The following is a 21,302-nucleotide window of genomic DNA, read 5'->3' on the forward strand; positions in this document are numbered from 1 at the left end:
TTATATATTTAAGTCAGGTGGGGAGATAGCATAAAGGTTATGCAAGAAGACTTTCATGCTTGAGGCATCAAAGGTCCCAGATTCTATCCACAGCACCACGATAAGCCAGAGTTGAGCAGTTCTCTGAAAAAAATAAAACAAAACACAACAAAATTTATATAGTTAGTGAATGATATACATATCTGGACAAGTGCCAATAAATTTCTAGTTTAAATAAAAATACATATGTACTGTAACATGCCAATTTTTTTCTTTTCTTTTTCTTTTTTTTTTTCTTTTCTTTTTCTTTTTTCTTTTCTTTTTTTTTTTTTTCTGAGGGTACTGCTCAGCTCTGGCTTACGGTGGTACTGTAAATTGAGCCAGGGATCTCAGATCCTCAGGTATGAAAGTCTTTTGCATAATCATGATGTTATCTTCTGAGTCTTCCCCCACTCCAACACTTTTTAGAGAATGTCTTGTTTACAGGAAGAATATTTGTTTTCTGATTTATTTATTTATTTTTACTAGTGACTTAATAATGATCGACAAGATTGTGGGATAAGACAGGTACAATTCCATATAGTTCCCATCTCCAGAGTTTTGTATCCCATCCCCTCCACTGGAAGTTTCCCTATGCTTTATCCCTCTGAGAACATGGACCCAGGATCATCATGGAGTGCAGAAGGTGGAAGGTCTGGCTTCTGTAATTGCTTCTCCACTGGACATGGGTATTGACAGGTTGGTCCATATCCCCAGCCTTTTTCTATATTTCCCTAATGGGGTAGGACTCTGGGGAAGTAGGGTTCCAAGACACATTGGTGAGGTCATCTGTCTAGGGAAGTCAGGTTGGCATCATGGTAGCATCTGCAATTTAGTGGCTGAAAAACATTAAGATATAAAACAGAACATTTGTTTAATAATCATAAACCAAAAGGTAAGAATATAGCAGATGAGATTTTGGGTTTTCATGTTGGAAGAGGCTAGGAAATCTATTTTAGATATATTCCAAGGGGCCCATGACCTTACTAATTTTTGCCTGATCCCCACAGCTAACATGCAGGCGGGCTAAAAGTATTGTCTGGGAAGATGGTGTCAGAGTTGGGAATAGGACTAGAAAGCTGGATCAGGGAAGAGAGTAGCTCTTAAATAGGGAAACAGTATATAAATACCATTATCTGTAAATCCCATCTATCTGACCTAGGACCCATGTCTATTCATATTTAGCACAGGTTACCTGTGTAACCTCTGCACCCCTACAGGTCTAAGAGCACATTCCATGGTCATAGCTAGGAACATTCTGGGCTGCTGCACTTATTTCAGAACTCATCTTCCTCAAGTAGCAGAGTATGTTGACCCAGCCTCCTTTCAGAGAGTGGGGCAGTTTCTACTATTGGTGTTCTACATTGAGGGCAAGGTCCTGTAGAGGCCCACAAAAGTGTTTTTGATGTTGTTCCTGATGGAGATGACAAATGATCATGTAGAGAAGGATCCATTAGAGATCTAAACCCGTCGTATTTATGTGGAAGTCCCAGGATTCCCTGATCAGGGTTCTGGATGATGGGGTGCCCTCCAGTGATCAAAACGGCTATCATTAAAGTCTGCTGGTCTCTTGCTCTAATTCAGCTTTTGTAGTCCTTACTTTATCTGACAAGGTTAGACATAGAGTTATTGAGGGAAGTGAAATAGGAAGCAGGCGAAGAAGGTCTCTAGGTCTTTCTATTTGCTTGCTGCACTTACTGAGTCACTGCAGACTACTATATTTCTCATTTTCTGTAAAACCCATATTTCTCCCAGTCTTGGAACCTCTGGGACTTTGCTCTTTTATCACCACCATTTGATACTGCATCTGCTGATCTCAATCAAATCAGTGCGACCAGATGCCACCTTGACATGCTTCACTTCAGACAGTGTCCAGAGACGCCAGGGATAGGAGCAACCCTCCAGCTCCAATAATCTGGTGAGACCTTTCCTAGCTCCTTGGTCTCCTTAGTTCCATTTCAGGTGGTGCACTTCCTAACAAAGTTAAATAACCTAGATACAGACCAGGACCCAAGGGATAGGGCACATATGCTCATGTATCCATATGTTAGAGGAAGAACATTTCCAGTATTTCCTACTACCAGACTGTAAATGCCTAACTACACTAACTGAATAGTCTCTCACTCTGTTTCTTTTGTGGAATAAGTTAAGGATATGGGGTAAATGCAGTGACTTTTTCGGATCACAAGTATGAGTGTAAGTAGTGAAGAGTTGTGGAGCAGCTCCTCTGGGGTAGTCTCTGCAAGGAATGCATTCTGCTTGCAGTTCATAGGGCCTATCACTTGAGGGTAGCAACACCGCACACTGTTTTCTTAAAGACCTGGTTCCCAGGCTGGGGAGATACTTCTGTAGAGCACAAAATTTGCACACAGGAGGCTGCAGACTGGATTCCCTATAGAGTATGCTGGAGCTGGGTGGCGGGCAGTAGTGCAGCAGGTTAAGCGCACATGACGCAAAGCGCAAGGACCGAAACAACAGCCCAGGTTCGAGCCCCTGGCTCCCAACCTGCAGGTGGGAGGGGGTTTCACCTCACAAGTGGTGAAGCAAGTCTGCAGGTTTCTATCTTTCTCTTCCCCATCTCTGCCGTTTTTTCTCTGTCCTATCCAACAACAACGATAATAATAAAAACAGCAACGATGAACAAGGGCAACAAAAAGGGAGAAATAGCCTCCAGGAGCAGTGGATTCGTAAGCAGTGGATTCGTAGTGCAGGCACTGAGCCCCAGCAATAACCCTGGAGGAAAAAAAAAAAAAGAATATGCTGGGGCTGAGGAATGCACTAATTTCTTTTGTTCTCATATAAATAAACGTAAATATAAAAAGAATTGATTCCAAAGGAAGTCATGCAGTCCATGGACTGAAACACAAGGTGAAGGTGGGAGAGATAACATAATGGTTATGCAAACAATCTTTTATGTTTGAAGCTTTAATGTTCCAAACTCAATCCCAATTCAATCATTTCTCAGAGATGAGCAGAGCTCTGGGAAAAGAATGAAAGAAAGGCAGAAAGGTAGAAAGAAATAATTATAAAGAACAAATATACTATATATATATATATACTTTTTATATATGTGAGAGAAGAAGAGAGGGAGACCAGAGCATCTCTCCCATTATCCATAGTGATCTTTTTTTTAAAAAATGCCCCCCCTTTTTTTGGGAGGAGGAGAGGCTTAATGATTTACAGCACAGTTGTTGACACACTGGTATAATTAATTTCTCCGCTTGGGGATAGGTGTTTACAAAACACTTTCACCTTCAATTTAGGTCTTTTTCCACCATTGTGGACCAAAACTTTTTTTTTCTTGTTTATGGGATTGAACCCATAATGTAAGGTATACACTCTACCACAGAACCACTTCCTTGGTCCTTAAAAATTTCTTTATCGGGGAGTCAGGCGGCAGCGCAGCAGGTTAAGCGCAGGTGGTGCAAAGCGCAAGGACTGGCATAAGAATCCCCTTTGGAGACCCCGCCTCCCCACATACAGGGGAGTTGCTTCACAAGCAGTGAAGCAGGTCTGTAGGTGTCTATCTTTCTCTCCCCCCTCTGCCTTCCCCTCCTCTCTCCATTTCTCTCTGTCCTATCCAACAACAAGATCAGTAACAACAACAATATTAACTACAACAATAAAACAACAAGGGCAACAAAAGGAAATAAATAAAAAAAAATTTCTTTATCTTAGTAAAAGTTCTTATCAGAAAGACATTTGATTTGTACTAGAAAAATAAGTTGTAATTATAATTGCAATATATGGCACTAAAAAAGAACAAAAAACGGTCTGGGAGATGGTGCAGTGGATTAAGCACTGGACTCTCAAACATGAGGTCCCAAGTTCAATCCCTGGCAGCACATGTACCAGAGTGATGTCTGGTTATTTCTCTCTCTCTTCTATCTTTCTCATTAATAAATAAATAGATAAGTAAATAACATAGGTTTTTTTTTTTTTAAATGAACATTGAGAAAAAGAAAACCTTTTCTGTTTCTAGATGAAGCTACACATATTAGTCAAGCCTTTGGAAATTAGTGTTAGACTACTTTGTCTTTATCCACCATGGTCTTTTAGGCAAGTTATTGAGAATATTTATGCCATAATTTCTTTGATATAAAATTGGTGTGTGTGTGTGTGTGTGTGTGTGTGTGTGTAGCGTTGTTAAGGATTAAATGAGATACTACAGGAGACCATTTTGAATATTCTCTACACCTTTGTGTACTATATACATGTGAGTGCACATTTTACTCATGAATAAATGTTAAAGTTTTCTTAATATAAGGATCAAAACCCAATGCACAAGAAAATTTGAGTGAAACAGACTACATTTTGTGATATTTGGTAACAAAGATCCTGGGAAAATGTTTGAAGAGCTGTTTAGAAGGAGGAGATAAACACTGAAAGCTAAAATGTTTAATTTTTACCAAGTTTTCTCATGGGTTTATACATGAAAAAGTTTTTCCTTAAAGATTTGATAACAACAGCAACAATAATAATGCTATTTAGAGAGAGAGATGGTAAGCAGCACACTACCCAAGTTATTTATTTCATTGGCCCTGGTTATTATTTTTTAGTTGGCAAGGTAACTTTTTAAATTATTTAAAAAAATATTTTTATTTGTTGTTTATAGTATGTTACCAGATTGTAAGATTACAATTGGTGGGGTTCCACCACCCCACCAAAGCTCTGTATCCCCACCCTTCCAGTTCCCAGAGATAACTGCTACTGTTCTCATTACTTACAAACAGTTTGTTTGTTTCTGTTTTGTTTGGATTTGTTTTTTTCTTTTGGCAAGTTCATGTAAATCTGATCTCTAGATTCCACATATGAGTGAAACTATCTGGTCATTGTCTTTCATCTCTTTACTCAGCAAAACTAAGCACAATAACCTCCAGTTCCATCCATTTTGTCCCAATGTCATCTTTTTGGATTTCAGAGTAATAATATTCCATGGAATATATATTCCATAATTTCTTTAGCCAGATGATGGGATTTAGGCTGCTTCCACTCTTTGGCTTTTATGAATAATTTAGCTATGAACATAGGGGCGCCTATGTCCCTTTAAATTAGTGCTTGAGTGTCCACTAGATAAATATCTAAGACTGATATTGCTGGATCATAAGGTATTTCCGTTTTTTAAATTTAAGGATTCTCTATATGGCCTTCCAAAAGGGCTGTACCAGTTTGCATTCTCACAAGCAATGTAGCAGCACTCCCCCCTTGCCGCTTTTTCCCCCAAACTACCTCTGCCTTATGGTGGTGCTGGGGCACTGAACCTGAGACTTTGGAGCCCCAGGTATGAAAGTCTTTTTGCATAAACATTATGCTGTCTCCCTAGCTCAAACTCATTTTTCTCCTCTATTTTTTTAAATTAGTGACTTAGTAATGGTTTACAAGATTATACCATTTATTTATTTGTTTATTTACGTCAAGAACTATGCTGGGGTATAGTTTCCATAGTGCCCACTGACAACATCTGTGACACCCCCCCTACACACACACACACACACACACACACACACATATACACACACGATAACCACCACAGTTCTCACAAGGTCTTGGAGGTTGGTAGCCTTTTTTTCTTTTCTGTAAGTTTCTATGTTTCAGTTCCCTATGTTTCACATACAAGGGAAACCATCCAGTAATTGTCTTTTGCCTTCTTACATTACCAAGGATAGTGATCACCTCCACCTATTTTGTCCCAAAGGACACACATTCATCCTTTTTAGCCCAGTAGTATTTCACTTAATATATAACATAACTTCTTTGTCCAGCCATCTGCCAGTGGGCATTTAAGTTGCTTCCACTTCTTGGCAACTGTGAGTAAAGCAGCTATAAACATAGGCTGCATATTGTCCCTTTGAAGTAGTGTTTTCATGTCCTCTGGATATATATGGTATTACAGGATCATAGGTTATTTACATTTTTACTTGTTTAAGGACTTTCCATGGTGCTTGTCAAAGGAGTTGCACCAATTCGCATTCCCACCAACCGTGTAACAGAGTTCTTTCCCCCAAAATCCTCACTAACACTTGTCATTTCCTGTTTTGTTCATGTAGGCCATATTTATGGGTATGAGAGAGAACTCATTGTGGTTTTAATTTGCATTTCTTAATGATAATCGGAGTTGAGTTTTTTTTTTTTTTTAATATGTCTGTGGACTATCTGTGGTCCCTATCTTTCTTAGAAAACTGTTGTTAACTTTTCAACTGGGTTATTATTATTATTTATTATCTTTATTTAGATAGAGACAGTCAGAAAATTGAGAGGAACGGGGGAAAATAGAGAGACAGGGAGACATCTACAGCACTACGTCACCACTTGTGAAGCTTTCTCCCTGCAGGTGGCCACTGGGGGCTTGAACCCTGGTCCTTGCACATTGTAACATATTATTTTCTTGTTATTGTTGTTGAGCTCTATGATTTATTTTTTTAAAAAATATCTTTATTTATTGGATAGACACATCCAGAAATCAAGAGGGTGATAGAGAGGGAGAGAAACAGAGACACCTGCAGCACTGCTTCACCACTCGCAAAGCCTTCCCCCTGCAGGTGGAGACCGGAGGCTCAAACCCAGGCCCTTGCGCACTGTAATACGTGCGCTCAACCAGGTGCGCTACCACCTGGCCCCCCCTATGATTTCTTTACAGATGTTTGATTATTATTATAATTATAATTTGTACTATTATCAGATGTGCAATGTGCAAATATCTTCTCCCAGTTACTGGGTTGCCTTTTTATACTTGTGGACTTTTCTCTCTATGTATAGAAATGTTTCACTTTGATGTAGCCCATTTATTAAATCGTGTTTAGTTTCATTTGTCTATAGGTTTGAGTCTCTAAATACATCTTTGATGTTAAGTTATTGAAATGTTTCACCAGTTTTTTCTTCTATGTATTTTATAATTTCAGATTTAATATCTAGATCTTTTATCTATTTTGAGTTAATTTTGGTGTATGGTATGGAGCTGTGGTCTCTCTCTCTTTCTCTCCCTTAGCTCCCCTCTCTAGTTAAAATAAAGAGGATGTAAAAAAGCTAGCTTGAGAATAGTGGAATCCTGTGTGTGAGACTCTAGCACTACAAAAAAAAAATAGATAAATAATAGTCAATATCCTGGAGATAAGTGGTGTGTTGCCAAGAAGTGAAACAAACTATACAAATGTCAGTGAATGAAATGGAATGTGACCTTAAATATTGGTTGGGATTTAAAGAGGACAAAGAAGGAGAAAATTGAGGTGTTTTTTTTTTCTTGTAATTTTATTTATTTATCTTCCCTTTTGTTGCCCTTGTTGTCTTTTTTATTGTTGTTGTAGTTGATGTCGTCGTTGTTGGATAGGACAGAGAGAAATGGAGAGAGGAGGGGAAGACAGAGAGGGGGAGAGAAAGATAGACACCTGCAGACCTGCTTCACCACCTGTGAAGCGACTCTCCTGCAGGTGGGTAGCCGGGGTTCGAACCGGGATCCTCATGCCGGTACTTGCGCTTAGCGCCACCTGCGCTTAACCCGCTGCGCTACCGCCCGGCTCCCAATTGAAGTGTTTTTTAAAAACATGAAATTATATCAATTAATTAACTTTTGCCTATACAATTCCACTGCTTCTGAGGACTTTTTCTTTTTTCCTTTTAATTTTAGACAGAATGGGAAAGATACTACAGCAGTGCCCCACTATTCATGAAATTTTAGTGTCATGCTTGGTGTTCCCATGTGGTGCTGGGAACTCAAAGCTCATGCATGTAAATTATGCATTCTGCCAGATAAACTATCTCCTGACCCCCAAGAAGATAAATTTAAAATGAGATCTTTAACTTCCATAAGCTTTATGGTGACTACTTTTGGGAGGACTTTGGTGACTGGCATGGTGTGGTGTGAAATTATATAATCTTGTAATACTGTAAACGATGGCTAAATTCCTACTAGCTTTTAATGAGACCATGAAAGCAACATTAATTATGGTATAATCAATGTCTTTAGCCTACCTGCATGTTAACTTTTTGGGCTTGGGTAAAAATTAGTCAAGTCTTGGGCACCTCAGAATATACCTAAAATAGAAATCCTAGCTTCTTCCAAAATGGAGACCCCAAATCTCATCTGTTATATTCTTACCATTAGGTTCCTGATTATTAAACAGTTTGTCCTGCTTTATATCTTAGTGCTTTTTCAGACACCAAATTGCAGATGCTACCATGATGCCAACCTGGCTTCCCTGGGCAGATGACCTCACCAATGTGTCTTGGCGCCCTGCCTCCCCAGAAATTCCTACCCCTGGTGGTAGGATTGTGTGGATTTGTACCCTCTTGTCATATGGTCTTGTCGATCATTATTAAATGGGTAAATAAAAAGAAAAAAAGTTTTGATCTAATGTTACCACTGACATTATAAGAAGAGATTCTCGCCTTCAGAGTGCTGAGTAAATAAATGTCTGTTATTTAAGCCACCAATTTTGTGGCTTAAACATGAACTAGAATAATGGGAAGAATGAAGGGTGGGTTAGATGGTAGTTGGGTATGAATACTGAAAACTAGCTGACTCTTGATAATGCCATTTATATCACTTCCATCTTAAGGCATATCTCACCACAGTGGCACTTCCTTTTTTTAAAGAAATGTACCATCAAGTAACCTATTGATCTTTCCTTTCTTCTTTATCTTTCCTTTCTTCTTTCTTTCATTCCTTTTCTTTAAAAAATTTTTTTATTAACTTTATTTCATTTACTGGATAGAGACAGTCAGAAATCGAGAGGGAAGGAGGTGATAGAGAGGGAGAGACAGGAAGACAACTGCAGCACTGCTTCACCACTTGCGAAGCATTCCTCCTGCAGGTGGGGACTGGGGGCTCGAACCTTGGTCCTTGTGCACTGTAACATGTTATGCTCAACCAGGTGTGCCACCACCCAGCCCCCGTTCCTTCCTTTTCTATCTTAGCACTGTTCAGCTCTGGCATATGGTAGTGTTAGGGGTTCAACTTGGGACTTCTGAGCCTCAGACATGAAAGTCTTGTTATGTAAACTATTGTACTATCTCCCTAGGCCACCTTCTTTTGATGACAGGTCAAATGAGAATAGTTGCTATGAGTTTTAATATCTATTTTTATAACAACCTCTATCCTTGACAAATTCTTTCATGTGTACAAGTAAGGGAAAACTATCCTAAATAGTAACTTATTAAAGTAATTTTTTTTTTTTAAGAAAAATCATTTGTGGAGCCTGGGTGGTGGTGCACTGGTTAAGCACACATGTTACCAAGTGCAAGGATCCAGGTTCAAGCCCCTGCTTCCCACCTGCATGGGAGACACTTCACAAGAGGTGAAGCAGGTCTGCAAGTGTCTATCTTTCTCTCCTCTCTATCTCCCCATCCTCTTTCAATTTCTTTCTGTCCTATCTAATAAGATGGGGAAAAAAAGAAAGGAAAGAAATTGCCACCAGGATCACTGGATTCTAGTGTCAGCACCAAGCCCCAACAACTGAAGGCCAAAAAAAAAAAAAAAAAAAAACCTCATTTGCTTCCTAAGAGTGTCGCTAATGAATTCTGTTTAACTGTTGATTTTAACTCAGAGTCCTCCAATTTTGCCACTGCTGGGTCACAGATTCCTGGAATTAGAAAGAACAAGCCAATCTTCAAACTTTAATTAGAAGGAAGATTATATGACTAATCATAGGCCAAAAATCACAGATTTTTTTGTTGTTGTTGCTTTTATTCTTATTAGAATGATAAGAAAATGGAAATGGGCCATATGAGTTACTAGAAATATTACCCAAACATTTTAGCTGGAAAACAATGGGTGTTTAATTATTCTATCTGACTTCAAAACTTGCTATCTGTGAACACAGTATCGTTAAAATGAACATGACAACTTGGGAATAAAAGAAACATAACTAGGGTTGAGTTCAGGTCCTGGAACATGATGGTGGAGGAGGAACTAGGTGGGGGTTAGAAGGTTATGCAGGAGAGTAAGAAATGTTACATATGTACTGACTACTGTATTTTTACTGTCTGCTGCAAACCATTAATCTCCCCAATAAAAGCAAACAAACAAACCAGTGGTTGAGTATCACTGATTTAGTACTTAAAGTATAGTCAAGTATAACTAGAGAAAATATTTTTGTTAGAAAAGTATAATAGGGCATTTGGGGCAAATATTAGGAAAATCACCAAGTTTTTTGAAAGTACTGACTGCCTTGGGCATGTACTGATTGATTCTGACCATAAACTACAGAAGTAATCCTTGAAAATACTGCCTGTGTGGATCAGTCATGGAAGAACAAGGCCAAATGATGCTGTCAGTGGAAGCACTTTAGCTCTCTTCTCCTAGAAGAGACATCACAAAAATCTAACCCCTTTTTGCCCCCAGAGTATAGAGGTAACAGTACTTTTTCTGATATTTCTCAAGAACACACACAGACATACTCATTCCTGATGAGTCATTAAAATTACAGTTTGCTCAACAATTAATTTGGCTTCATATGTTAAATCTCTTTTCAGTCATCAGGTTCCAGTTGTCATCAGGATGCCGGCCAGGCTTCCCTGGACTGAAGACCCCACCAATGTGTCCTGGAGCTCCGCTTCCCCAGAGACACACCTTACTAGGGAAAGAGAGAGGCAAACTGGGAGTATGGACCGACCAGTCAACGCCCATGTTCAGCGGAGAAGCAATTATAGAAGCCAGACCTTCTACCTTCTGCAACCCACAATGACCCTGAGGCCATGCTCCCAGAGGGATAGAGAATGGGAAAGCTATCAGGGGAGGGGGTGGGATATGGAGATTGGGTGGTGGGAATTGTGTGGAGTTGTACCCCTCCTACCCTATGGTTTTGTTAATTAATCCTTTCTTAAATAAAAAAAAAATTAGGGTTTAGGAAATATGCTACACGTTAAACATGCTTCACCTCAGACTGTGTCCAGAGACTTCACGTGTGGAATGACAGCCCTTCAGCTTCATTACTCGGGGTGAGACCTTTCCTTTTATAGTACACTCTAATTTCATCTCAGGTGGTTCACTTTCTAACAAAGTCCCAAAACCTAGATATACACCAGTTTCTGTGAGAGAGAGCTTATGTTCACACGTATCCATAAACTACTGCAAAATATATACCTGAAAGCAGAAGTACACTAGAGTTTGCAGTGAGTACCTCCCTAACACTTCCTCTCCACTATTCCAAGCTTTGGGTCCATGATTGCTCAACAACTTGTTTGGCTTCGTATGTTAACTCTCTTTTCAGTCACCAGGTTCCAGATGCCATCAGGATGCTGGCCAGGCTTCCTTGGATTGAAGACCCCACCAATGTGTCCTGGAGCTCAGCTTCCAGTCAACTCCCATGTTCTGCGGGGAAGCAATTACAGAAGCCAGACCTTCTACCTTCTGCAACCCACAATGACCCTGAGGCCATGCTCCCAGAGGGATAGAGAATGGGAAAGCTATCAGGGGAGGGGGTGGGATATGGAGATTGGATGGTGGGAATTGTGTGGAGTTGTACCCCTCCTACCTTATGGTTTTGTTAATTAATCCTTTCTTAAATAAAAAAAATTTTTAAAAGATACACTTTTAAGCCTACTCATGCTTTACTTTCCCACTTCAAATGCCAAGTGAATTTGTACTTTTTCCATTTTCATTGATTTCAATAACTGTATTAGACATAGCATTAGTCATCCACCCAGCTGCACTCTGTAAGGTCTGTCTGATTGACTAGGCAGCTCTTTGTTGACTTTTACAATTCGTATGCAAAAAAATTAAGTGATGAATAGAGAAAGGAGAATTCTTACTTTGATAGATTGAAACAAAATGAAAGGAGGGCCAGGACAATATAACTCTGTGACTGTGTATGATCTACAGAACATAGGTTTCATCTTTAATTATACAGACACTATAGGGATTTTACAAAGGAAATCTTTTTTTTCCGGCTTTTTATCTTTGAATCACAATAGTTTAACCAATTTTAACTGGAGGTATCATAAGAAGGAGTTTGGTCTTTATTAGTTAACTTGGCAAATAGCTTTTATTTTTCCAAAGTTTTATTAATTTATTAATTAGAAAGAGAGAGAGAGACAGAAAGACAGAGAAACAAAGAACCACACCTTCCTACATGTGATACTGGAGATACAATGTGGGATCTCATGTTTGTAAGTCTAACCTTTTCACCACTATGCCACTTCTAGGACTACAAATATCTTTTAAAGGGCAGGGATAGAAATCATAATGGTTGTGCAAAGAGACACTCATGCCTGAGGCTCCAAAGTCCCAGGTTCAATCCCCTGCACTGAGCTATGTCCTGTTCAAAAAAACCAGAGCTGAGCTATGTCCTGTTCAAAAAAAAATTAATATATATATATATATTTACCACTGTGGTGGGAGCTAAAGAATAAGGCAAATAAAGAGTAGTTAAATTGGATGTATATTTTCAAAACCTATATGCTGAGTTGATGAAGTGATGGTTCACAAAGCAGTGTCACAGGTAGTAGACAAAGAGGCTTCACAAAGAGGAGTGGTAAGTATTATCCCAGTGCTTTCTGATCAATAAGAAACACTGAAGTGTTGAATATTTAAATATTTTTAAAATTTATTTCTTTATTGGGGAATTAATGTTTTACATTCAACAGTAAATACAATAGTTTGTACATGCATAACATTCCCCAGTTTCCCATTTAACAATACAACCCCCACTAGGTGCTCTGAATCCTTCTTGGACCTGTATTCTCCCCACCCACCCACCCCAGAGTCTTTTACTTTACTTGGGGGCAATATGCCAATTCCATTTCAGGTTCTACTTGTGTTTTCTTTTCTGATCTTGTTTTTCAACTTCTGCCTGAGATTGAGATCATCCCATATTCATCCTTCTGTTTCTGACTTATTTCACTCAACATGATTTTTTCAAGGTCCATCCAAGATCAGCTGAAAACAGTGAAGTCACCATTTTTTACAGCTGAGTAGTATTCCATTGTGTATATACACCACAACTTGCTCAGCCACTCATCTGTTGTTGCACACCTGGGTTGCTTCCAGGTTTTGGCTATTACAAATTGTGCTGCTAAGAACATATGTGTACACAGATCTTTTTGGATGGATGTGTTGAGTTCCTTAGGATATATCCCCAGGAGAGGAATTGCAGGGTCATAGGGTAGGTCCATTTCTAGCCTTCTGAGAGTTCTCCAGACTGTTCTCCACAGAGGTTGGACCAATTTACATTCCCACCAGCAGTGCAGGAGGATTCCTTTGACCCCACAACCGTCTCCAGCGTTTGCTGCTGTTACCTTTTCTGATGTATGATATTCTCACAGGAGTAAAGTGTTATCTCATTGTTGTCTTTATTTGCATTTCTCTGACAATCAGAGACTTGAAGCATTTTTTCATGTGTTTCTCACCCTTTTGGGTCTCTTCTGTGGTGAATATTCTGTCCAAGTCCTCCCCCCATTTTTGGATGGGGTTATTTGTTGTCTTGTTGTTGAGTCTGGCAAGCTCTTTATATATGTTGGTTATTAAACTCTTTTTTTTAATTTATTTTATTTTATTTATTCCCTTTTGTTGCCCTTGTTGTTTTATTGTTGTAGTTATTATTATTGTTGTTGTCGTTGTTGTTGGATAGGACAGAGAGAAATGGAGAGAGGAGGGGAAGACAGAGAGGAGGAGAGAAAGACAGACACCTGCAGACCTGCTTCACCGCCTGTGAAGTGACTCCCCTGCAGGTGGGGAGCCGGGGCTCAAACCGGGATCCTTCTGCCGGTCCTTGTGCTTTGCGCCACCTGCGCTTAACCCGCTGCGCTACAGCCCGACTCCCGGTTATTAAACTCTTATCTGATGTATGACATGTAAAGATCTTCTCCCATTCTGTGAGGGGTCTCTTGGTTTGGGTAGTGGTTTCTTTTGCTGTGAAGAAGCTTTTTAATTTGATGTAGTCCCATAGGTTTATACTTGCCTTAGTCTTCTTTGTAATTGGATTCGTTTCATTGAAAATGTCTTTAAAATTTATGCAGAAAAGAGTTCTGCCAATATTTTCCTCTAAGTATTTGATAGTTTGTGGTCTAACATCCAAGTCCTTGATCCACTTGGAATTTACTTTTGTATTCGGTGAAATACAGTGATTCAGTTTCATTCTTCTGCATGTTTCAACCCATTGTTTCCAACACCATTTGTTGAAGAGACTCTGCTTTCCCCATGTAATAGTCTGGGCCCCTTTGTCAAAGATTAGATGTCCATAGGTGTGGGGCCTAAATTTTTATTTATTTACTTGAGCTATATAGAGCCCTAACTCTTACATAATAGATTTTGGGCCTCAGGCATGCAAGTCCTGTTTTCTATTGCTAAATCAACTCCTAAATGCTTAGAACATTTTACTAATTTGGTAAGCAAAACTGATATCTGACTTTAGCTTGCATTTCTTTGTTGGGAAGTCACTTTAAAATATATTTTCTTTATTATGTGTTGGATAGAGGCAGAAAGAAATCAAGAGGTAAAGGGAGAAAGAGAGAGACAACTGAAGCACTGTTTCATCACTCATGACGCTTCCCTGATGCATGTGGGGACCAGGGGCTTCAATCCGGGTCTATGAGCATTGTAATGTGTACTCAACTAGGCGTGCCAATGCCTGACCCTGGAAGTCATTTAAAAAACATTTATTTATTTATTTTCATGAGAGAGAGAGAGAGAGATAGAGAGAGATAAGAGCCCTGCTCAACTCTGGCTTATGGTGGTGCTGGGAAATGAACTCTAGACTTCAGAGCCTCAGACTTGAAAATCTTTTTTGCATTACCATTATGCTACCTCCCCAGCCTTGAAAGTTACTTTTAAAATGTAGCTATATGTTTTCCATTTGCATTTCCTCTTTGTGAATTGTCTGTTTATTCCCTTTTCTGCATTCATTTTTAATTTGGTGCCCTCACCCTGCTCTTTTCAGCCCCATGAGTAGGCACATGTACTTTCACACAGACATACAGAGCACTCTGCCAAGAGTCAGCCGCAATCTCACTTGTAAATCGAGTGACTGATTTCAGTTCTTATCTACAGAACTTCTTTTTTTTTTTGCATTTTTTTTTATTTAAGAAAGGATTAATTAACAAAACCATAGGGTAGCAGGGGTACAATTCCACACAATTCCCACCACCCAATCTCCATTTCCCACCCCCTCCCCTGATAGCTTTCCCATTCTCTATCCCTCTGGGAGCATGGCCTCAGGGTCATTGTGGGTTGCAGAAGGTAGAAGGTCTGGCTTCTATAATTGCTTCTCCGCTGAACATGGGCGTTGACTGGTCGGTCCATACTCCCATTCTGCCTCTCTCTTTCCCTAGTAGGGTGGGTCTCTGGGGAAGCGGAGCTCCAGGACACATTGGTGGGGTCTTCAGTCTAGGGAAGCCTGGCCGGCATCCTGATGACATCTGGAACCTGGTGACTGAAAAGAGAGCCAACATACGAAGCCAAACAAATTGTTGAGCAATCATGGACCCAAAGCTTGGAATAGTGGAAAGGAAATGCTAGGGGGGTACTCACTGCAAACTCTAGTGCACTTCTGCTTTCAGGCATATATTTTGCAGTAGTTTACGGATATGTGTGAACATATGCTCTCTCTCACAGAAACTGGTGTATATCTAGGTTTTGGAACTTTGTTAGAAAGTGAACCACCTGAGATGAAATTAGAGTGTACTATAAAAGGAAAGGTCTCACCCGAGTAATGAAGCTGAAGGGTTGTCATTCCACACGTGAAGTCTCTGGACACAGTCTGAAGTGAAGCATGTTGAGGAGGCAAACGTTGTGTTGGTTAGGTTGTGATCGTCAGATGCAATATTATTTGATATGGATTGGGAGAGGCATACGGGAAAGTGGGCCCTATCCAAGGGTTCCAGGACTGGGGGAAGTAGAGGCTCTATAGTGGAGATGTGAGGTTCCTGCTGTCTTAGGGTTCAAAAAGACAATCGATAGTTAATGTTATCATCACATTATTTGGTAATTGGGTTAACTTTGAAAAGTCCTTTTGTTAGGATTTACTGTACAGTACCCAGTATCTTGTATATAGCTGTGCTATATTGGTTGCTTCTGATCTACTTGGTCTAGACTTTTGAGAGAGTCTGCATATCAATTACACAGCCTATATATTGAAAAGATTCAGTTTGTGTTTTGAAAAACTTCGAAACATACAATTAATTTTCCCCCTCTCATATTAATTAACTAGTGATTTATATGACTACATTTTACTAGGAGTGTACATAAACACCATTCCCACCACCAAAAGACTGTGACCCATCCCTCCCACCCACACTCCCACCCCCCACTGTCCCTGGAAGCTGCATGTCTACTCCTCACCGCAGGGTTTTTACTTTGGTGCCCTACTTACAATTTGGTCAGGTCCTGCTTTTAGTTTCCCTTTCAGATCTTCTTAGTCAAGTTTTGTTGATGAGTGGGATCATCCCATACTCATCTTTATCTTTCTGACTTAGCTCACTTAACATAATTCCTTCTAGCTCTGACCAAGATGGGTCAGCGAAGGTGGGTTCATTGTTCTTGATAGCTGCATAGTATTCCATTGTGTATATATACCACAGCTTTCTCAGCCACTCATCTGTTGTTGGGCACCTGGGTTGCTTCCAGGTTTTAGCTATTATGAATTGTGCTGCTATGAACATAGGAGTACACACCTCTTTTTGGTTGGGTGTTATGGAGTCCTTGGGGTATAACCCCAGGAGAGGAATTACTGGATCATATAGAAGGTCCATGTCTAGCCTTCTGAGAGTTTTCCAGACTGCTCTCCACAGAGGCCTACAGAACTTCTAATACACTCCCTTCAAAACTCTGTAGAGGACTTCCTCCTCAGCTTTGTTCTTTTTCTTCTTTTTCTAATGTCTCTGACTGCTTCTTATGGCTTGCTAAAATATCCAATTAATTCATATTTTTACAGAAAAGTGGAAATGCTCTGTGGTTTGTATCATGAATGTGCTGTGAACACCACCACTGTCTTTTCTAATGTCAAGTAGAAATGAACAGCTAAAACATTTATAGATTTAAATCTCCACCAGACACTGCTGATAAATGAGGCCTTACTTAACACTTGATGTTCTTCGGTGAGACAAAGAGTTTTGAAACAGGTCACCGTTAGTAATTGTAATGTTCATGAAAATAGAAAATTGCCTGGTAAGAAAAGGTCAAGGAAGATTTTACATGCTATAAATTTCCTCTTCAAAGGTGGTTGGATGCTTATGTAGTGTTTGAGATACTTGGGAGCTTAACTCACTGCTTAAGGGACAAGATGACTATAGATCCTCACAGACCTCATTGGTCTGCCTTTATAGCACGGATTAGACGGGTGGTTTACAAATTATAGTGTTCCATCAGTCACTTGGAAAGTTTCTTAGGTATGTAGGTTTCCGGGAATCACTCATAAATACTCTTCTTTAGTGCTTTGAGGTGGGGCCTAGTTTAGTAAGTGTTCCACAGACTGCAATACAGATGCGCTGGAGCCACATTTTGTGAAGTGCTGGGCAATGCCACAGACCCTGGCAGTGTTCTTGGAAAGGGTATAAGTGCTCTCATTCATTGCTGGAATAAAGTGGAAAGTTAACTTCTCTTGGAGTCCATACTAATCAAAGAAATGGCTCGTCAAGGAAGATCTCAAGTAGAGCCATGGAATCATGGAATTAAAGTTAAAAGAGACCTTCAAAATTAATCTCTCTATAATATTTTGATTAGTACATTAAAAAATTTTATTTATTAATAAGAAAGGTAGGAGGAGGGAGAAAAAGCAAGACATCATTCTGGTACATGTGCTGTTGGGATTGAATTTAGGACCTCATGCTTGAGAGTCCAATGCTTTATCCATCACACCAACTCCTGGACCCTGATTAATTCATTTTTGAGCATTTTCATCCTGTTGTTATGCAACCTCATTTTGCAGTGTCTTGAACATATAGAGAGATGAAACCTGATAGAATCATCTATCTTTTGTGAAACATACACAGAAATACTTGTTAGATTATAAGATTATATATGTATATATATATATATATATATATATATGTACTTATAAAAAAAGTTTATTTAATGAGTGGGATGATCACTTTGGCATATACAGTACCAGGGCTCAATCTTGGGACCTCGTGCTTATAGGTAAGTCTTCTCTCTGCCTGTTGAGTCAACTCTTCTGCCACTGAAGTACTATTTAAAATAGAAGGAAGAATAATAATTTAATACTTGAAAGGCAAACTCCCAAATTAAACATTCTTCCCAAATTAAGGTATGCTCTAGCTTTATAGTGACATTTACAGGGTTAGTCTTATGGGCTACCAATACTGATTCCCCTTAAAATCTAGAATTTATAAACCCAAATTCCCATTTAACATCAAAATTCTATCTGTAGTATTTCTAGTTTCCTCCTCCATCAAATCAAAGGGGAGAACAAATCAATAGACATATTTTTAGGGGCCGGGTGGTGGCACACCTGGTGGAGCACACATGTTATAATGTACAAAGACCCAGGTTTGAGTCCCTGGTCCCCACTTGCAAGAGGAAAGCTTTGCAAGTGGTGAAGCAGTGCTACAGATGTCTTTGTGTCTCTCTCCCTCTCTATCTCTCTTCTCTTTTGATTTCTGACTACCTTTATCATATATATATATATGTTTGTCTGTCACTGGGAATTCACCACCCCAGGCCAGCTTTTTCAGGTAGAGAAAGATATAAAAAAACAAGAGCTTCCTTCAATGTAGTAGGGGCCAGGCTTGAACCTAGATCATATGTGTGATAAAGCAAGTGCACTACCCAAGTGAGCTATTTTGTAGGCCCAATAAAAATCATTCCTGCCCCCCGCCCCCAATTTATTTTAGTTTCAAAGTGCCATAAACTTGCTAAGGATGTTAACATTAAAATTGGGTAGAACTTCATGAATTCTGTTTATTTTTTTAAATGTTTATTTATAAAAAAGAAACACTGACAAAAACCAAAAGATAAGAGGGGTATAACTCTACACAATTTCCACCACCAAAATTCCGTATCCCACCCCCTCCCCTGATAGCTTTCCTATTATTTAACCCTCTGGGAGTATGGACCCAGGGTCATTATCAGGTGCAGAAGGTGGAAGGTCTGGCTTCTGTAATTGCTTCCATGCTAAACATGGACATTGGCAGGTTGATCCATACTCCCAGCCTGTCTGTCCCTTTCCCTAGTGGGGCAGGACTCTGGGGAAGTGGGATTCCAGGACACATTGATCTGCCCAGGGAAATCAGGTTGGCATCATGGTAGCATCTGGAACCTGTACCTTATTGCCTTATTTTCTGAAATCCATTGTAGTAGAATCAACTACTGCCTGCCTACTGATGCAGTAAGGACTGGTTTCTAAGGAGGCAGTGTTGACTGAGTGCTCCCAAGTCTGGGATAGGGTTGACTATAGGAAGAGAACTGCAGGAGCAGCTTGAGGGTGGGCATACCTGCATGTTGAGACAAACTGGTTCAGAGAATACTCATTTCTGTCCTCTCTGAACTCCACGTGTGTGATTTTTTAAATATTTGCAGCACGTAAGCAAGGGTCCAGAAGGCCTCTCTGATGGTTACTTCCCCTATTACTCTCACAGGTGTGTTTGTATTCCTGGCATAGGTATTTTTAAAGCAGTCAAGTATGTGAGTTAAGTATCTTGGAATGTCTAGCTTTGGTGGAACTTTGTGAACCAAAGCTTCATAGTGTTGCTACCAAAATTGGAATTTCTACTTCCCAGAAAACATTTTGAATTCCTAAGGTTTTTTTCTTTTCTTTTTTTTTTAAAGATTTTATTTATTGATTGATGAGAAAGATAGGAGGAGAGAGAGAAAGAACCAGACATCACTCTGGTACATGTGCTGCCAGGGATCAAACTCAAGACCTCATGCTTGAGGATTGCGCCACCTCCCGGACCACATTCTAAGTTTTCTTTTTTTTTCTTTTTGCTTTTTATTTTTTTTTAATATTTATTTTATTTATTTATTCCCTTTTGTTGCCCTTGTTGTTTTATTGTTGTAGTTATTATTGTTGTTGTCGTTGTTGGATATGACAGAGAGAAATGGAGAGAGGAGGGGAAGACAGAGAGGAGAGAAAGATAGACACCTGCAGACCTGCTTCACCGCCTGTGAAGCGACTCCCCTGCAGGTGGGGAGCCGGGGTTCGAACCGGGATCCTTATGCCAGTCCTTGTGCTTTGCGCCACCTGCGCTTAACCCGCTGCGCTACAGCCCGACTCCCTCCTAAGTTTTCTTATCCTGATTTTCCTTCTCTGAACGTATAACAATAGTAGATGCTAAATACCTATTGAGTTCAATGAATTTTCACTCTTTTGAATTTGTTAAACTTTTAATTAACTGAATTCATTTTTTGTGAAGCATCCCCTAATACTATGAATTAAAAAGTAGGTGATTTGGGCAGACATCATATTCATGTATCAGGGCCTAGCAACTCAGAACAAATATGATAGATTTGTCTTTTCCTTGGCTCCAGAATATTGTAGAGCTTTCCATATCAGGATTTCTTCTTAATCTTTCACTATTACTAATTTATTGAATCTATTCTTTTGGTCTGTGTATCCACAAAAATACTTCACAAAAACCGTTAACAGGTGTTGTGCTCTGCAGAGAACTGAGTGATGTGCATGTTAGTTAGGTTAAGTTTCTGCCTAGTTAGCCCTCCTTCCACACTTGTCACCGCCTTTCAAGTACTTGCAGTTTTCCTTCATCTAAATTTATCGCCTTTTTGTTTTTTCCAACCAGGTTTTGTAACTGTTTAGGAGAAACCGTTCTGGTTACTTTAAGCATCTTTGTAAGACTTAAACATTAAATAAATGACTTGTGTTTTGGACACTGTTTAAGTGGTTGTCCTTGTGATTGTTTAAATAATGATCTAGAAAAAAGTATGTTTTAGAGAAGAAATGTAATCCTAGTCAGTGTTGTAGCGGACACACCCTTCAGTAGCGGGAAGAGTTGGTGGTTGTAACCCTGGCTGTAACTGCTGCATGTACTTAGACGTATTACCGAGCTTGTTTCCTCGTCTGTGAAAGGGTGTTTCACTTCTGTTTGATATGTATTCACTAGAATATTTGGAAGTTTCTTAGGGACTGTTAAAATCTAATTTTTAGACTAACATGCCTTATGTATAAAACTGCCGGGATAGCCTGAGGGTACTTCTTCCCGAGCTAGTGCTCTCTGGGTTGGAGAGAACTCAACTGGAGCTGATCTAGGCTGCTGTGTGGGAGAGGGATCAGGAACTCGTGCTGCACCAACTTCCGCAGGAGATACACTCTGGAACTCTCGGAGCCGGAAAGCAATTTCCAAGTGTCTTTAATCAGAAGAGCAGCTGTTTTTATACTCTC

The sequence above is a fragment of the Erinaceus europaeus genome, chromosome 9 (assembly GCF_950295315.1).
Source record: "Erinaceus europaeus chromosome 9, mEriEur2.1, whole genome shotgun sequence".
NCBI classification, from domain to species: Eukaryota; Metazoa; Chordata; class Mammalia; order Eulipotyphla; family Erinaceidae; genus Erinaceus; species Erinaceus europaeus.